This window comes from Perca fluviatilis, chromosome 17 (genome assembly GCF_010015445.1).
Source record: "Perca fluviatilis chromosome 17, GENO_Pfluv_1.0, whole genome shotgun sequence".
Classification (NCBI taxonomy): Eukaryota; Metazoa; Chordata; class Actinopteri; order Perciformes; family Percidae; genus Perca; species Perca fluviatilis.
In genome coordinates, this window is record NC_053128.1 from 28635281 (window position 1) to 28652991 (window position 17711).

Here is a 17711-nt window from a genome sequence, read left to right on the forward strand (position 1 = left end):
AACGCCTGCGAAGCGCTGTATGTTTACGATAGCCACAAAACGGGCACCTCTAACATGGTACACCACCAATGTGGCGCTACGAGAAGCCAGCCGAGACTGCCAAACACCACGACCTCTTTCGTCAGTCGAGAGAGCAAAAAAGTACCAAGTGAAGTTAAATCTAAATTCGTGGATGAATGCGTGGACCTGTGTTGCCTCGATATGCGCCCATTCGATATTGTCAGCGGCAAAGGTTTCGTCCAGGTGGCCCAAACACTAATAAACATTGGCGCTACATACGGTGCTGTTGACGCTAATGGCGTCATACCGCATCGGCAGACGGTGTGTGACCGGGCAAAGCAACGCGCTGCTGCAGATAAAGAGAAACTGTCTGAAGTTATCCACAAAGTTATAGAAGACGGTGGAATTGCTGTTACCATGTCGACGGATGAATTCAACAAGAGGGCGTACACAGTGCTTACATGTCACTACATCAGTGAGAAATGGCACCTGGACAGTCACATCCTGGCTACAGTGGAATTTGACTGTCCTCTAAAGAAGACCAGCGAAAATATCCGTGACCAAGTAACCTCTGTGTTGCTAAATTATGGAATACCAGGGGAAAAAGTCTTTTTTGTCAGCGACCAGGGCCCGAACATAAAGGCTGCACTCCAGCCCTACCACTGGATCCCGTGCTCTGCACACATACTGAACACGGTGCTGAGGCAAACGTTCAGTGAGAAGAGTGCACCGGAAGGCATCAAAGATGTGCTGACCTTGCTGGATAACTGCAAAAGCCTCGTGACGTTTCTTAAGAGAACGGGCGTTGTCGCCAGTTTAACGCACACTGTGATCCAAGAGTGTGAAGTTCGCTGGAACAGCAGAGTCAACATGCTGGAAGCTGTGCTGAAAACGTACAGCGACATCCGAAAGCTCCTGGAAGACAAAGACCAGCTGCATCGGATGGAGGGCATTTTTGAGGAGCAGCTGTCGCACTTGATTGAATTCCTCACCCTCTTCAAATTGGCCATAAACGAGCTGGAAGGAGAGAGACACCCCGTAATTCACACGGTTTTGCTTTGGTTTCTCAAACTCAGCAAACACTGCGAGCCCAAGTTGGGAGATCCGTCGTACATGGTCCCGCTCCGTGCTCGGGCGTCCAGCCTGCTTGAGGAGAATATGCTCATAACTCCCACTCACAAGGTTGCCACGTTTCTCTGTCCCAGATTTAAATCACTAAAAATGTTGACTCTGGAGGAAAGGTGGGAGGTCATGAGGCAAGTGCGGGCACTCATAGGCCTAAATGAACAACCCAGCGGCCCCCAGAACACAGCAGAAGAAGGCCCCTCAGTCACCAATGCATCATCAGCGGCAGGACAAGGTAAATTTAGGCTGACAATTAATTTTACACATCATGCCTTTTAAGCCGCTGGTGACTTAATACTACTGTGTAGGGCTGGGCGGTATGGAGAAAATCAAATATCACGATATTTTTGACCAAATACCTCAATATCGATACCGCAACGATATTGTAGTGTTGACTATATTCACAAAATATTTACACAATGAGATTTTTGATAAATAATCATCAGTAATGTGGATATTACGACTAAGTGGGTAAAGGCAAATAATAGAACAGTTACAACAGTCTGGTAAGTTCAGAAAAGTACATCACGTTACTGTAATGTAGCCTTTAAAACCAGGAAAAGACACTTATGTCATATTACAATATTACGATATCTGAAATCTAAGACAGTATCTAGTCTCATATCACGATATCGATATAATATCGATATATTGCCCAGCTCTACTGCTGTGTGCAAGGTTAAACTAAACCTAGATGTAAAAAAAATTCTTACTTTATTAGTTAATTTTAGTAACCTGAAATATAAGGATGTAAGGATGCACTCAACTCACGATTCACAATTTTAAGTTCACGCTACGATATTTTTCAGCCGAATGAGCTGCAGACAAATTATAGTAGTACTGTGTGAGGTTGAACTGAACTGAGATTTGAAAAGAATCTGGTGGTTCAAGTGGAAATGTGTGTGTGTGTGTGTGTGTGTGTGTGTGTGTGTGTGTGTGTGTGTGTGTGTGTGTGTGTGTGTGTGTGTGTGTGTGTGTGTGTGTGTGTGTGTGTGTGTGTGTGTGTGTGTGTGTGTGTGTGTGTGTGTGTGTGTGTGTTTTAGTCCGTGGTTCACACTGCTGTTGTACAGTCTGATTGCAGCGGTGACAAAGGAGCAGCTCATTGATGACAACCCAAAAAATAAATCAAACGAATAAAAAAAAAAAACTGTAAAAACAAAACTGAAAAGAGCAAACCCACTTGGAAACAAATTGAAACTAAACTCAATTGAAAAACCAAAAAATTAAAACTGCAACCTGGCATCACGACTTTGCGTAAACATACACACCACTTTCCTAAAGCCAAATGGCGCGTTATCTGGACGCATTTTCAGCTATCCACGTGTACGTCTACGCTGTCTACATCTGCGAGAACGTGCCGTACTATCTCGCGAACGTCACGCGTGTAATTAAAAAAATAAAGGTTGGGTTGAGAACATTGGGAAAGGCTTTAGTAACCCCAAAAAACGACCACAGCGGTGACCAACGTCACACGGTTGGGTTTAGGAAAGAAACATTGGGGAAGGGTTAAAAAGAAAAGAAAAACGCCACACCCAGCTCTCCTGGGTGAAAGTCCTGAGTTTTACCCATCTGCCGACTTACATCTCTTCACACTACTCGCTACGGCGACATTTCACACGTAACGTAGGTCAATGGCGGCCGAACGGCGTTGGAAAAACATGCTAAAAAGCGATTATGCGTCTTGATAACACCCGAAATGGCATACGAATAGGGTTGGGCATCGAGAACCGAGTCCTACTTGGAATCGGTTCAAAAATTACGATTCCATCGGAATCGTTTCTGTTTTGGAGGATTTGGTTTCAAATCTGATCATCACTTCCAAATTTAACATGCGCAAGTTTTGGTTTCCGTAGCGGCCAGGCGCTTGTTGTGTTGCAGCTGTGGAGCGCAGCAAGCGGCGCTCTAGTGTGGCTTTATTTTACGTTGAAAAAGCCCCGTCAAACTGCAACCCACCTTTAAATCAAAATAAAACTTTCCTCTTATTTGTGAAATAAGCACGTGACCCGTTTCAACTCCACCGCTCAAAGAATCGGAATCGAGAATCGATGAGAACCGGAATCGAAAAGAAGAATCGGGATTGGAATCAGAATCGTTAAAATCTAAACGATGCCCAACCCTACATACGAATTGGTGTGTCATACATACGCCACTTTATGAGATCCGTCTGAAAACTGTGACTCTGATGCCAGCTGTGTGTGTGCGGCTGTGCGTGTTAACGAGCCTAACCTCTCCTGTTGTAGGCGGACATGACAGCGGGCGAGCCAAAAAGCAGCAGGTCGATTTCACGGAATGGGAGGACGAGACGCCCTCCATGGATGAAGTGGAGGAGTACTGCGCCACGAACGTTGCGTGCGAGGAGTCATCGGAGGACAATTTACTCTCTTTCTGGGAGAAACAGGACCGCTCGTTCCCGCGGCTGCGGCGCCTGGCGAGGAGAATCTTGTGCATTCCTGCAACGAGTGCTGCGAGCGAACGCTCGTTCAGCGCAGCAGGGCGCATCATGGAGGCAAGGCGCAATCGGCTGAATCCCGGCACAGTCGATGCCATTTTATTTTTGCACAGTGCGAAGAAAACCTAGATTAGCACGGAAGCGTAATGATTTCACTTGCAGAGCTGCAAAGATTAATCGATAAATTGTCAACTGTTAGTGCTCATATTATGCTTTTGGGCTTTTTCCCCTTTCCTTTATTGTGTTATATATATTTTTTGTGCACGTTGTAGGTTTACAAAGTGAAAAAGCCCAAAGTCCCCCCCAAAGGGACTTACCATCTCCAACAGAAAACACTGTTCACCAACTGCTCCAAACAGCTCTATTGTAGTCCAGCCTTTACTTCAGAGACAGACGTGGTCACTTTGGAACACACGTTATAATGCTCGCCTAGCTGCTAGCATGGCACGCCCTCATACTCTGCTTCTGACTGGCTAGTAGTCCTTACCTAGCTACTGTCAGGACACGCCCTCATAACTCTGCTTCTGCTGGCGATACTCCTTACCGCTAACTGTCAGAACACGCCCTTATACTCTGCTTCTGACTGGCTAGTAGTCCTTACCTAGCTACTGTCAGGGCACCTCTACACTCTGCTTCTGACTGGCTAGTAGTCCTTACCTAGCTACTGTCAGGGCACGCCTCATACTCTGCTTCTGACTGGCTAGTAGTCCTTACCTCGGTACTATCAGGGCACTGCCATATTTCTTCTTCTGACTGGCTAGTAGTCCTTACCTAGCTACTGTCAGGGCGCACTCATACTCTGCTTCTGACTGGCTAGTAGTCCTTACCTAGCTACCGTTCGGGCACGCGCCTCATACTCTGCTTCTGACTGGCTAGTAGTCCTTACCTAGCTACTGTCAGGGCACTCATACTCTGCTTCTGACTGGCTAGTAGTCCTTACCTAGGTACTGTCAGGGCACGCCCTCATACTCTGCTTCTGACTGGCTAGTAGTCCTTACCTAGGTACTGTCAGGGCACGCCCTCATACTCTGCTTCTGACTGGCTAGTAGTCCTTACCTAGCTACTGTCAGGGCACGCCCTCATACTCTGCTTCTGACTGGCTAGTAGTCCTTACCTAGCTACTGTCAGGGCGCACTCATACTCTGCTTCTGACTGGCTAGTAGTCCTTACCTAGGTACTGTCAGGGCAGCCCTCATACTCTGCTTCTGACTGGCTAGTAGTCCTTACCTAGGTACTGTCAGGGCACCCTCATACTCTGCTGCTTGACTGGCTAGTAGTCCTTACCTAGGTACTGTCAGGGCACGCCCTCATACTCTGCTTCTGACTGGCTAGTAGTCCTTACCTAGCTACTGAGCATGTGCGACTCCCAACAAAGGTGGAACAGCAGTGAGATGTCTCACTCTGTAGCTAAAACAGAGAGCTCAACACACAGGGTGAAAAGAGGAGCTGCAGCAATGTGCAGTACAACAAAAATATGGTGTTTTTTCAAAATTAAACCATTTAAACCTATTCTGATATAACCTCTAAATACAATTACGAACCTGAAAATGAGCATAATATGAGCACTTTAATACGTGTATTCTTTGATTTGTTGACAGTAGCCTTATGTTTTTGGCATTTAGCCTGGCTCAGGCTATTGCATGGTTAAATCATTTGAATGTTATATTTATAATCGATCTATCTGGGCACAGCGGCCAAATTACAATCTCAATTATTGTTCTTTTACATTGTTTGTGATTGGCAGTAAAATTATGGTTATTATTTCAGTTTTTAAAGGGATTAAAGATGTCAGACTCAGCGCTGAGCGGCTTTGAACGATGGGGCGGAGTTGAACAAAAAACTCTGTGAGGAAATTCTCACTGCTCCACTCCGCTCACGTGCTTTTAGTTTGAAGAGATTAAAGATGTCCGCCTGACTATTTTCAGGGTTTGGGGGAAATATCTGTCCTGTTGCCATTTTCACTTTACCATAAAAGAAAACATCCTCCTTTAAAATAAATGTCCATTTATTCAAAACAAGCATACTTCCATGATTTTTTCCACTTTTTTTACAGGCTGAGTGGTCCTTGTAAGGCTGCACAATATGAGGGAAATATGCGATAACCTTGAATATCGCGATAACGATATAACTTGCGATACACTTTTTTTTTTTTATGATTTTTTTTGGGGCCTTTTAATTGACAGGACAGCTGAAGACGGGAAAGAGGAGAGAGGGGGAATGACATGCCGCAAAGGTCTGTGGGTTGGGATTGAACTTGTGGCCACTGCGGTAAGGACTGAGCCTTTGGACATGGGGCACATGCTCAACCAGGTGAGCTACCAGGGCGCCCCAATAAACCGATATTAAAAGTGTTCTCAGTTCTGCTAAAATGCAGCAAATTGCTTGTTGTATTTAAAACAAATGAAAGCACTATTAAGGGCAGCACTAAGTGACAGTTACATTTTAAAGGGCCGTTTTCTGCTGATAGTTCCTTTTAACTAACCTAAAAAATCTGAGTGTCTTTCGCGATATGTTTATCTAGGCGGTTGATATCGCCACGGCGATAAAAAAATTATATATGGTGCAGCCCCATTTTCAAGTGTTGAATAAGAAAAGTTCCCCTTTTTAACATGATCTCCGTTAGTACATAGTTTTAAATGCAAGTCATTTATTTACATGTAAGTGACTTCGGGGTACTTCAATTTGAGTAGAATATTCTAGCACTCTTTCCACCTTTGAGTAACTGCAAATGATCATAAAGACTTCAGAGCAATCACAATAACCACATGCTGCAGATAGGTGTGTGTAAAAGCTTAAAACTTTGGTTTGAAACGCCTGCTCCTAATTTGTTTTGTGACGTTGATGGCTTATTTAATTCAATTCAATTTTATTTATAGTATCAAATCATAACAAGAGTTATCTCAGGACCCTTTACAGATCAGAGTAGATGGTCTAGACCACACTCTATAATTTACAAAGACCCAACTATTCCAGTAATTCCCCCAAGAGCAAGCATTTAGGAAAAAAAACAGTGGCAAGGAAAGTCATGGATGTCACTGCAGCGTGGATAACTATACAAACACTGTACTTAATAATTATTGATCACGCTTCTAATTGAAGATAATTAACCATTGACGTCATTTCCTTCCTCTTTGTAAGTCCTTTTAATATGACCTTTCTTTTGGAAACAAAGAGGTTAATGCATCCTGTTTCATCTCCTCAGGTTACTCTTTGTGTTGTGCTTAGAGGGTTTCTCCCTGAACACAGTCCTGTCTAAGTGAGCAGTCACCTCATGCAGTGCGAAACCATCATTTTACTTTTTAGAATATACGCAAACGACCTGTATTTTAGCTTTTTTTTTTTTTTTTTTAACTTAGTCCAGCTCTGAAATCCAAGCTGCCCCTGAAGAAAAGGCTGAGTGGGCCGTCTGAGTGAGGGATTAAAGATTAAGGAAAAATAAAGCAACCCAATATCACCATCAACCGGACCCGATACGACGTTCTCACGCGAGGAATCTGATGCTCTATTAAGAGGCGAAAGGAAAAAGAGGAAGACAGGCTTGAGAAAATGGAGGGGGGGGGGGAATAAAGTGGCTCTAAAAACAAATGCCTGCTCTGGGAGTTGGTTCATAAGCGCTAAAGGCACTCTAGTTCAGCTTGAGTTCACAAAAGGTAGACTAAAGTGTGGAAAGAAATGATGGTCAATAACTTGCTGTCAGTTTGAGTCAGTAATCATCAAAAAACTGTTATTATTTATTTATATATATATATATATATATATATATATATATATAAACAGTTATTGCTCTTGGGGAATTACTAGAATTGTTGGGGCTTTGTAAATTATAGAGTGTGGTCTAGACCTACTCTATCTGTAAAGTGTCTCGAGATAACTTGTTATGATTTGATACTATAAATAAAATTGAATTGCATAAACTGTTTTTGTTATTTTAGGAAGTGACTTATCAGGTTGTTGTGGTTGCCTGAATAAAGTACTGTACGAGTTAGGGGTGGGAATCAGCAGAGGCCTCACGATATATCATCACGATATATCATCACGATACGATATTATTGCGATTTTAAACATTTTGCAAAATTCTACGATATAGCAATGTATCACCTTTTTTCCAACTTCAAATTTTTCCCAATTTCAAATGATGTCCCCAAAAGGAAACTTTGTCAACATCATCTTTAACTAAAAAGATACATTTCTCTGTTTGGTCATCTCACTTCTTATTGCTGCAAAATGGGATTGTCAAGCAGACAAACTGACCAACACATATATAATAATAGATCGATACTTGGCGTCTGTGTATCGATACAGTATTGCCACGTAAAATATCGTGATACTATGTTGTATCGATTAGTTTTTTTTCCCCCACCCCTAGTACGAGTGCAACTTGGAGGTACTTGTACTTCACTTGAGTTTTTTCATTTGATGTTGCTTTATGCTTCTATTTCACTATATTTCAGAAGGAAAATATACCTTTTAATCGACTATAGCCTATTTATTTGGCAGCTATAGTTACCTCCCCCAAGGATGTTATGTTTTCAGGTCGGTTTGTCTGTCTGTTAGCAGCATTACGGAAAAACTACTGGCCCCATTTTCATGAAACTTGGTGGAGGAGTGTAGCATGGGCCAGGCAACAACCAATAACACTTTGGAGCGGATCCGCGTCACCGGGCAGATAGACCATTGTTTTTTAAAATTTTGTTAACATTGATGAACATGAGATAGGGCTTTGCCTCGGTGGAGGTCTGTGCTCTCCGAGTGCCCTTCTAGTTACTTATCAGATTAAAATGTGTGAGTTGACTCAGGTCTACTTGTTAAGTTTCATGTCTAGGGCAGTACATGTTTAGTGCACTATGAAGTAAATGGGACAGTTTTGGCCACAGCTCTGGAGTTTCACCAAACCAAATGTCCATCCTAGACCTCTTGATGGTTTTATTAATTTTTGAGGCCAAAGAGGTAAAATATTAGTGTGGCTTCCACCAGACCAAGCTCAAACTTTTGGGTTTACCCAGTCTAGTAAAATATCATATTCAACAAAAAAGCAACTTCAAGGTTGGGACTGGACTAAACTACCAAACAGTAGTTAAAATCAGCTCCACCTTGAGCAGCTAAAGCTGCACATTGATTAGTATTTTCTAATAATGTAATATATCATGTCAGTCACAGGGGAGAGTTATTGTACTTTTTATACTTGAGTACATTTGGTTGATAATACGTCTATACTTAAGTAAGATTTTGAATGCAGGAGACCTACTTGGATTGGAATTAGTTGTTTTTTTTTACATTGTGGTTTTGGTACTCCACCAGTCCGGCATATCTTGGCCCAGCAGTGGAACAGAAAACATTCAACCAGTCTGCAACACAATAATGCTACTTTGGCTCCATCATGTGGCAATGAATAATTCTACAGGTAATACTAAAGATGCTTAAACAGGTGCTCTCACTTTGTGGAAGGTCGAGGTGGGATTTATTGTCATTCTGACATGTTTAGCAGTCAGGGGAGTCCAGCGTATAATTCCTTCAGTAAGTTGGTGAACACAAAAAGAAAGAAACGGGTACACACAAACCGTGCGAGCGGCATTTTATTGTTGCTTGAGGTCAAGTCAGTTTCTATTTTGTGTTCATGGGGCCCTTGGATAGCTCGCCTGTTAGAGCCTGCACTCCATGAACAAAGGCTCAGTCCTTGTTGCAGCGGTGGCTGCTTCAACTCTGACCTGTGACCCTTTGCCACATGTCATTCCCCTTTCACATCTTCAGCTGTCCTAGGCCTAAAATGCCCAAAAAATAATCTTAAAAATTAAAACTATTTTATGTCCAGTGACTCCCAACGTAGGGGTTGGGCCCCTACAAAGGGTCACCAGATAAATCAAAGTATTTAAGTTCTGATACACATATCTGTTTTATTTTAAAGATTCATTTTTGGGGCTTTTATTGCCTTTATTTGATAGGAGAGAGAGAGAGAGAGAGAGAGAGAAAGAGAGATGACTAGCAGCAAAGGGCCGAACCCGTGGCCGCTGCAGTAAGGACTAAGCCTTGGTATGTAGGGCGCACGCTCTGCCAGGTGAGCTACCAGGGCGTCCCAATCTGTTTTATTTTGACGGACTTTTTCTCTAGTCAAATACTGAATGAAAGACGTGAAACATGACAATGAGCCCCAAATATAGTTTTTTTTTTTATGTTGCACACCACTGAATAATGTATTTTATAGGGCTGCAACTAAGGATTATTTTTATTGTTGATTTAATCTGTCGATTATTTTCTCTCTTAGTTGTTTGGTCTATAAAATGTCAGAAAAAAAAACAAAACACTGATCAGTGTTTCCCAAAGACCAAGATGACGTCCTCAAATGTCTTGTTTTGTCCACAACTCAAAAGATATTCAGTTTACTGTCACAGAGGAGAGAAGAAACTAGAACATATTCACAATTTAACAAGCTGGAATCAGAGACGTTTTTGACTCAAATCTATTATTAAAACTGTTGGTGATTAATTTAACAGTTGACAATTAATTGCTTCATCTTTACTATTTCAAAATCTTAATTTGAAAAGTAACTGAAAAGTTCATTAGTAAAAACAGATAAAAGCTATTCTAAAAATGAATAAAACCAACCACTAGTTTGATTGTTATTCCCTGGATTGGACAATCGACACAAAAAACATGATTAGCACAATATATAAAAACGGAGCTATCTGTTTTTTGCAAATAAAACCTTCAACTGAAGTTGTCCGGTAGATTTTGTGGAGTAATAAGTACAACATGTGCCTCTGAATTGTAGTGGAGTTGAAGTACAAAGAAGCATACGTTAAAATACTTTCCACATCTGGCCATTCTCCTTCTGTTAAATTCTCCTGGAGATCATTTCTTCTCCTTCGCCTGCGTCATGTTGTTCAAAGAGTCTTTTTAGTATTTCACAAATTGTTTATAAAATATAACATAAGAACACCTGTCCCCTTGTATCTAAGAAGTCCAGAGTGATGAGCTACATTATTTTTCAGGTAGTGAAGTCCTAATCTGAGGGAATGCAGAGAAGTAGTCCTGAACGGTTTTTTATTTATTTTTTAACTGATGCTTGTTCTGCAGATGCCTGAAGGGGGCGCTGTAGTATCAGGAGAGGGTTGAACCACAGTCCTGGGTGTTCCTGTACTCGGTGAGTAATTTACCCAAGAGGAAATTCTTTCTCACAGTCAGGGCAGAAACATGACATCCACCTACTGACTGAACAGTTACATCAGCTGTTTCCTAGAAACTGATGAATAATGTCATCATAGTTCAGTCCTGACGGGGGAGTTGGTTGAAAATGTGGGAAAAAGAGAAACTCTTCTTCAACTGAATACAGAATATTGACATTTTACCATGCGGCGAAGTGGGTCAGTTTGCATAATACATATATATATATGTATATACTTTATTTAATCAGGAAGTCCCATTGATATCTCATTTGCAAGGGAGACCGGAGTACAGAGAATGAAAGCATATATACAATAAACATAAATAATGATAATGACATAGAAATCTAGTAATAATATAGAAGATTTAAATATAAGTTCAGCACGTCCAATTAAAATAAATGCTTTCTGAAATATCCTTGGCGTAGGTATAAGAAGGAATGAAATTACAAGCATATAATGTAAAACAGTCACACCTAAAATCAATAAAACCTTGAAGCAAAGTTTTGAATAATCATTACACGTGTCAAGTTTCTGTCTGCTCTGTAAGTTATGCCTGACAAACAGGGCAACACATCTGATTAGTGCTGTCTGCAGGAACACCCAGGGTAAGGCCCTCCTGAGAAGGAGTGCTAGAAGTCAAATAATTGTTAATAATAACATTTTTGGTTGATTTGGTCAAAAATTAGAGTACAGTTTAAAACATATTATTTTCTGAAAGTGGTGATTTCAGTTCAGTGTCAGTCAGGGAAACCTTGTTTCTGATCAAAGCATTACTGTGTACATATATACTCTATATATACTCTATTTGTAATACTTTTCATGCATGCAAAGTATTTAGAGAGTATACAGAGTAGTGGAGTAAAACAGACAATGTTTGCCTCTGAAGTGAAATAAAAGTACAAAATAGCAGAAAATGGAAATACCAAAGTAAAGTGCAAGTACCTCAAAATTGTTCTTAAGTACAGTACTTGAGTACATACTTCTTTAGAAGATCGCCGTCTTTAGAACAAGCGCCTTTATCGATGCATCAGAAGATTTCTGGAATTGAATCCTGAGCCGTTATTTGGACTCATCCCGTTGGTTTGTTGATGCTACAGACTGTAGTTGACTTCGTTTTATGATCCTAGTGTTGCTTTCATCTTCCTGTAGCTGGCACATTCATCTCATGGGCAGTGGTTGACTAAAGGTTAGAGAAGCGAGCTTGTGACCGGGAGTCAATCCCCAGACCGACAGGATAAAATCTGGGTGGGGAAAGTGAAAGAACAGCGCTTGTCCCTCCCTCGTTACCACAACTGAGGTGCCCTTGAGCAAGGCCCTTAACCTCCAACCGCTCCAGTAGAGCTGCTCAGTGGCCAGCAGATCAGACTGTGGTTGTACTGGGCAGCTTCCAGGTATGAATGTATAACTGGGTGAACGTGATCAGGGTGTTCCAGTGAACCATTTAAAAAACAAACAAATCTATGCTCAGTCGTGGAAAGTAACTAAGTATATTTACTCAAGTACTGTACCTAAGTACATATTCAAGATACTTGCACTTTACTTGAGTATTTCCCTTTTCTGCTACTTTATACAATACTTCACCCCACTTTAGAGGGAAATATTGTACTTTTTACTACTGACCAGTTACTAGTATACATACATAATATAATCAACCAATGCATACCATGTATACTAATAATAATAAATAATAATAATGTATACTTTATTAATCCTGCAAGGGAAATTACAATGTTTTCACTCTGTTGTTATTATAATACACATTACACACAGGCCTGAATTACACACACATGCTCAGTACCTGTACATGCACTAATGGAGAGATGTCAGAGTGAGGGAGCTGTAGCTGTCCATGGACAGGCGCCCCGAGCAGTTGGGGGGGCTTCGGTGCCTTGCTCAAGAGCACATTGGCAGAGCGCCCAGATAGCTCAGTTGATAGAGCAGGCGCCCATATATAGAGGTTTACTCCTCGACGCAGCGGGCTGCAGGTTAGACTCCGACCCGTGGCCTTTGCTGCATGTCATTCCTCCTCTATCTCCCCTTTTATGTCTTCAGCTGTCCCATCAAAAATAATGGCCAAAAATGCCCAAAGAAATAATTGTAAAAAGAAAAAAAAAAGTACCTTGGCAGAGGTGAACTGGCACCTCTCCAGCTACCAGTCCACCACCATGCTTTGGTCCATATGGGGACTTGAACCAGCAACCCTCCTGTTCCAACCCAACTCCCTACAGGCTGAGCTACTACCACCTCTATTATTATAGGCTTAAGATAAGAATGCTTTATTGATCCCATTTCAACTATCTGCCCTCACGACTCTATGTCGTCTCATATCATATGAACACGTTTCTTTCTTTTCATTAAAAGATTGAATGGCTGCAGAAGAAGAAGAGGTGAAATTTGAATTGTCTATAAACCATTCCAAGGTCTTCTGTCTTATAAAATACATTTCATATTGCAGCAGGCAACGTTAAGGTATGTAATGAAATGTCAGTGTGCTTTGTGACGCCGTTCTTTTGTTCTCACTTTTCACCCATCAGGCCTTCTCTCTCACTCACTCAAAGAAATTATTCATAATTTTCCATCAGCAATTCGTCAGTGTTTAACAGTAATTGAATTTTGATATGGAGCAATTATTCATCATTTAAGGTTATTTGCATTAATTTGAAATATTAATGGGTTCTTTTGGGTGAGAGAAGAGATGAGTATTTGGTCACAGAGGAGCTCCACCACTCCAGGCACACATCCACTGACATTACCCAGCATCCTTTGCACCGTCTGCATGGTGCAGGTCGAAGAAAGGACAGGAATTAGAGAAAGAAAGGCGATTCTTTGAACATGCGGAGAAGAGCTTAAGTAAAATCCTTCAATGTCTCTTGGAAGGGTTTCCTCAAAATTATAATTGCAAATGATGATTTTAATGAAATCCAATGACCTCATTTAATCTCATCTATATTCCCTCCAACGACCCTGTCGAGAACATACACGTTGTCATGGTGACGGTGACATTTGCCTATCAAACTCCTTTTGTCACCCCCAGTATTGTTCAGCAAACTGTAAACGTAGAACGTGTGTAACTTGAAGTCATCCGTTTATTTCGCCATGCTAGATATCGCTCTGTCGGTTGACGGGTTGGTCCACCATTTTGTTCCAGACTGAAATATTTAAACTAAATATGGTATGGATTTCCATGACATTTAGTACAGATGTTCATGGTTCCCAGAGGACGAATCCTAATTACTTTGGTGATTGTCTGACTTTTCCTCTAGCGCCACCATGAGGTTGAGATTTGAGGTTTTAGATTGATCTTTATTGTCATTGTATGCGATACAATGGAATTCTGTTGGAGCCATCCTCTCCAAATAGCAGCATAGCGTAAAAAGATAAAAAAAAAATATATATATATATATATATATATATATATATATTAGGGCTGGGCAACGATTAAAAGTTTTAATCATGATTAATCGCATGATTTCCCTGATTAATCGCAATTAATTACATTGTTATACGCAAAATCCAATAATGAAGTCAAAAGTAGTGTATAGCGCAATTTTATTTTAAATGTTCTGCCATATGAACGATAGTGCCATAACATTTGTTCTGCAAACACTTAACATCAGCATTTAGTTTATACAGTAGCAGTTAAATAAAATATTTAGTGTAAATCTCAACTTAAACAATGTAATCAAAGCAGATACAAAATAAAAGCTTATTGCCACTGCCAGGGCATTCATGTTATCCTGTTTGTTATATATATAGATATATATATTTATATGTAAAAATCCTGAGCCACAATCATAACATTAAAACTGTAACTCCGAGGTAACTATGGTTACCCAGTGATGTCCAGTAGTCCCCAGTGAGAGTAGCACGTTGTAAAGGTGTCGCTTTTGAAGTCCTCTCCTTTTCGTACAACTGGAGTATTCTTCTTGTGGTGGTGCGTCTTGTAAAATCTCATACCTGCCGTCATTTGTTGCGATTCTCAGAATGTTTCTCAGACCGACGTCCTCCACAACACTAATGGGCCTGCAGTCTGTAGCTATCCACTTCGCTGTGGCATTTGTTAGCTTCTCTTGCCTTTGTTTATCTATACTTCTCTCACACGCTGCATCTAACGTAGTCTGCTGACGCGCCACTGTTTGTTTCGTTGAATGATTTGCTGGTATCAACGGTGTGTGTTGCACTTAGGTGATATTTCAGACTGGAAGTACTCCGGGGATAAGAAAATTCAACTTTGCAGTGGTTACAAATAACTTTGGTTCTGTCGACTGCGCCGTCTGGAAGAACTTTAAAATGAAAATGTAAAAGTTCTGTTCCCTTCTCCATGTTTGTTGGTTTGTTTATCCGCCAATTCTTTTTTTTTTACGGTTCCTGTAAGCGCGGCAGCAGTCAGCAACAGACTTTTACAATAATAAAAGCCTGTGAGCAACAGACTTTTACAATAATAAAAGCCTGTGAGCAACAGACTTTTACAATAATAAAAGCCTGTGAGCAACAGACTTTTACAATAATAAAAGAAATAATAAAAACTGCGTTAATGCGCGATAAAATAATTGTTGCGTTAATTAATTAATGAGTTAATGCAATAATAACGCGTTAACTTGCCTAGCCCTAATATATATATATATATATATATATATGTATGTATGTATATATATATATATATGTATATATATATAGCCTATATATATACACACACTTACACCAGCACATTCTCACCCAAGCACATCTCGCACATACACATTCATTCCATGTTCTCAATAAATACCTAAAAATAAGGAGTTGTTGCAGAGTCCGATTGCACTGAGGGGGTAAGGGATGTGTGTATGTTTTTATGTTTGTATGTGTGGATGTGTTTTTATGTTTGTATGTGTATGATTTTATGTTTGTATGTGTGTATGATTTTATGTTTGTATGTGTGTATGATTTTATGTGTGATGTGTGTATGATTTTTATATGTGTGTATGATTTTATGTTTGTATGTGGATGTGTGTATGATTTTATGTGTGGATGTGTGTATGATTTTATGTTTGTATGTGTGTATGATTTTATGTTTGGATGTGTGTATGATTTTATGTGTGGATGTTTTTATGTGTGGATGTGTGTATGATTTCTGTAATATGTTCACAGCTCTGGGGAAGAAGCTGTTCTGAAGCTGTTGTTTTGAGTTAAATTGCGCAGAAACTATTGGAAGGATTGCCGTGAAATATGTTGCACACGTTCATGCCCCCCTTATGATGAATTGTATTAACTTTGGTACAGATACAGATAACTTTATAGGCCGAATCACCGTGATGTGTGGCTAACCCAAAAATAAGCTTCTGGGTAGATAAAATGGCAGCTGATTTGAATTGCAGAGATATGTGCAATCAGCAAACTTGTTTATTTCTGTTTGACATTTGTAGCCGTAAAGGTTAAAGGTATAAAGATATATAGTTAAACATGGAGGTCCGACCTATCTGACATTTCTGCTGTGCTTATTTTCTGTACTGTGTTGCTTTGCTAGCATCTTTGAGAAACCAAATCTAACGTTACAAACAGCAACGTGTCACCGCCGGTCGGACTAACTGCTAGTCTGTGGCCCAACAGGTAAATTAGCAGCAAGCATGGCTGTAGACTTGTCTTTTGGTTTGTCGTTTCAATATACCCTCAAGTACCAGATAATAACAGACATTCCTGTGGTGTTACAGCTTCCCCTTAACTTTCAAATGTAGTAAGATTGTTGGGGCTGGACACAGAGAGAGGTTACAGCATGTGAAGGTGTGAGATAAGAACATTTTTGTCCATTAAGAAAAAAAGACCGTTTCAGTCTGGAATAACCGATTTTCTGATTCAGCGCTCAAGAGTGTCACATGTCATCGCCTTGATTGTTTTGACAATCCCGTTAAGAAATTCAGGAGGAGGACGGCCAGCTCATGAAATTTGCAGATCCTGATTGAATTTAGGATATTTTCATAAAGGCCATGCACTCTGTGTGTGTGTGTGTGTGTGTGTGTGTGTGTGTGTGTGTGTGTGTGTGTGTGTGTGTGTTTGTGTGTGTGTGTGTGTGTGTGTGTATGTTGAGATGATGGGGGTGGGCTTGGATGTCTTTCTCAGCTGTTCTCCTCTTATGGGATTTGAAAGAGGAGGGGGGCGAGACTCCTCCATCCATCAATGTAGGTGCTCTGTTACATCAAGCAGACAGAATATTGGATCTTTTTCTTTCTTTCTTTCTTTCTTTCTTTCTTTTTTGTCTCACACACCTCTCTGTCTGGTCACGCTTGACTTTGCTCAGTCTTTGACAGACCTCAAAGGCTTCAAAAGAGTCCAAGTCCCCCCCACACACACACACACACACACCACCGACCACTACAGAAGGAAAGTACTTGGAGTTTTCTTTTTCGTTTGATAATCATTTTTTGTAAAAATGAATTTCCCAACTTGAGGTTTAAATTCAGTTTCAAATTCCTTTTTGCAAACCCAGGAAGAAAAATCTAAAATAGTGAATCCATTATTTTTATTTGTAGTTTAAAGCTTTAGTGCGTTAATTTTTTGATACAAATGAACGTCCGTTACATTCAAGCCGTTGCCAAATGAGTTGCTACAAAGCTAATTAAGACTACTATACTGGAATCAGCCCCCCAGGAACAGCGCTTAGTCCTTCCGCCAATTCTTTCTAGTGGCCACTGGTGGTATTGCAGCAACAAAAATCCCTTTGCGGCGCAAAAAGCATTCTCCCCATAGTCCGCCATTGTAAAAGAGACATCTGTGAAACTGTTGCCACGACACCTCGAACTGCAAAGAAGTTCGGTTATGACTCTTTCTATTCAGAATTATTAATCCATGGACTTTTTATATGCGAAAAATCTCTCCTTGAGCCCGAGAAAAGCGGCTTAAAAACCTGTGACATCACCACAATGTAAAGTCTCTGGGCCGATCGGGAACTCGTGGGTGGGGCCAGCGGGACAAACACTACTGCGCATATTCAGTGGGCCGCATAT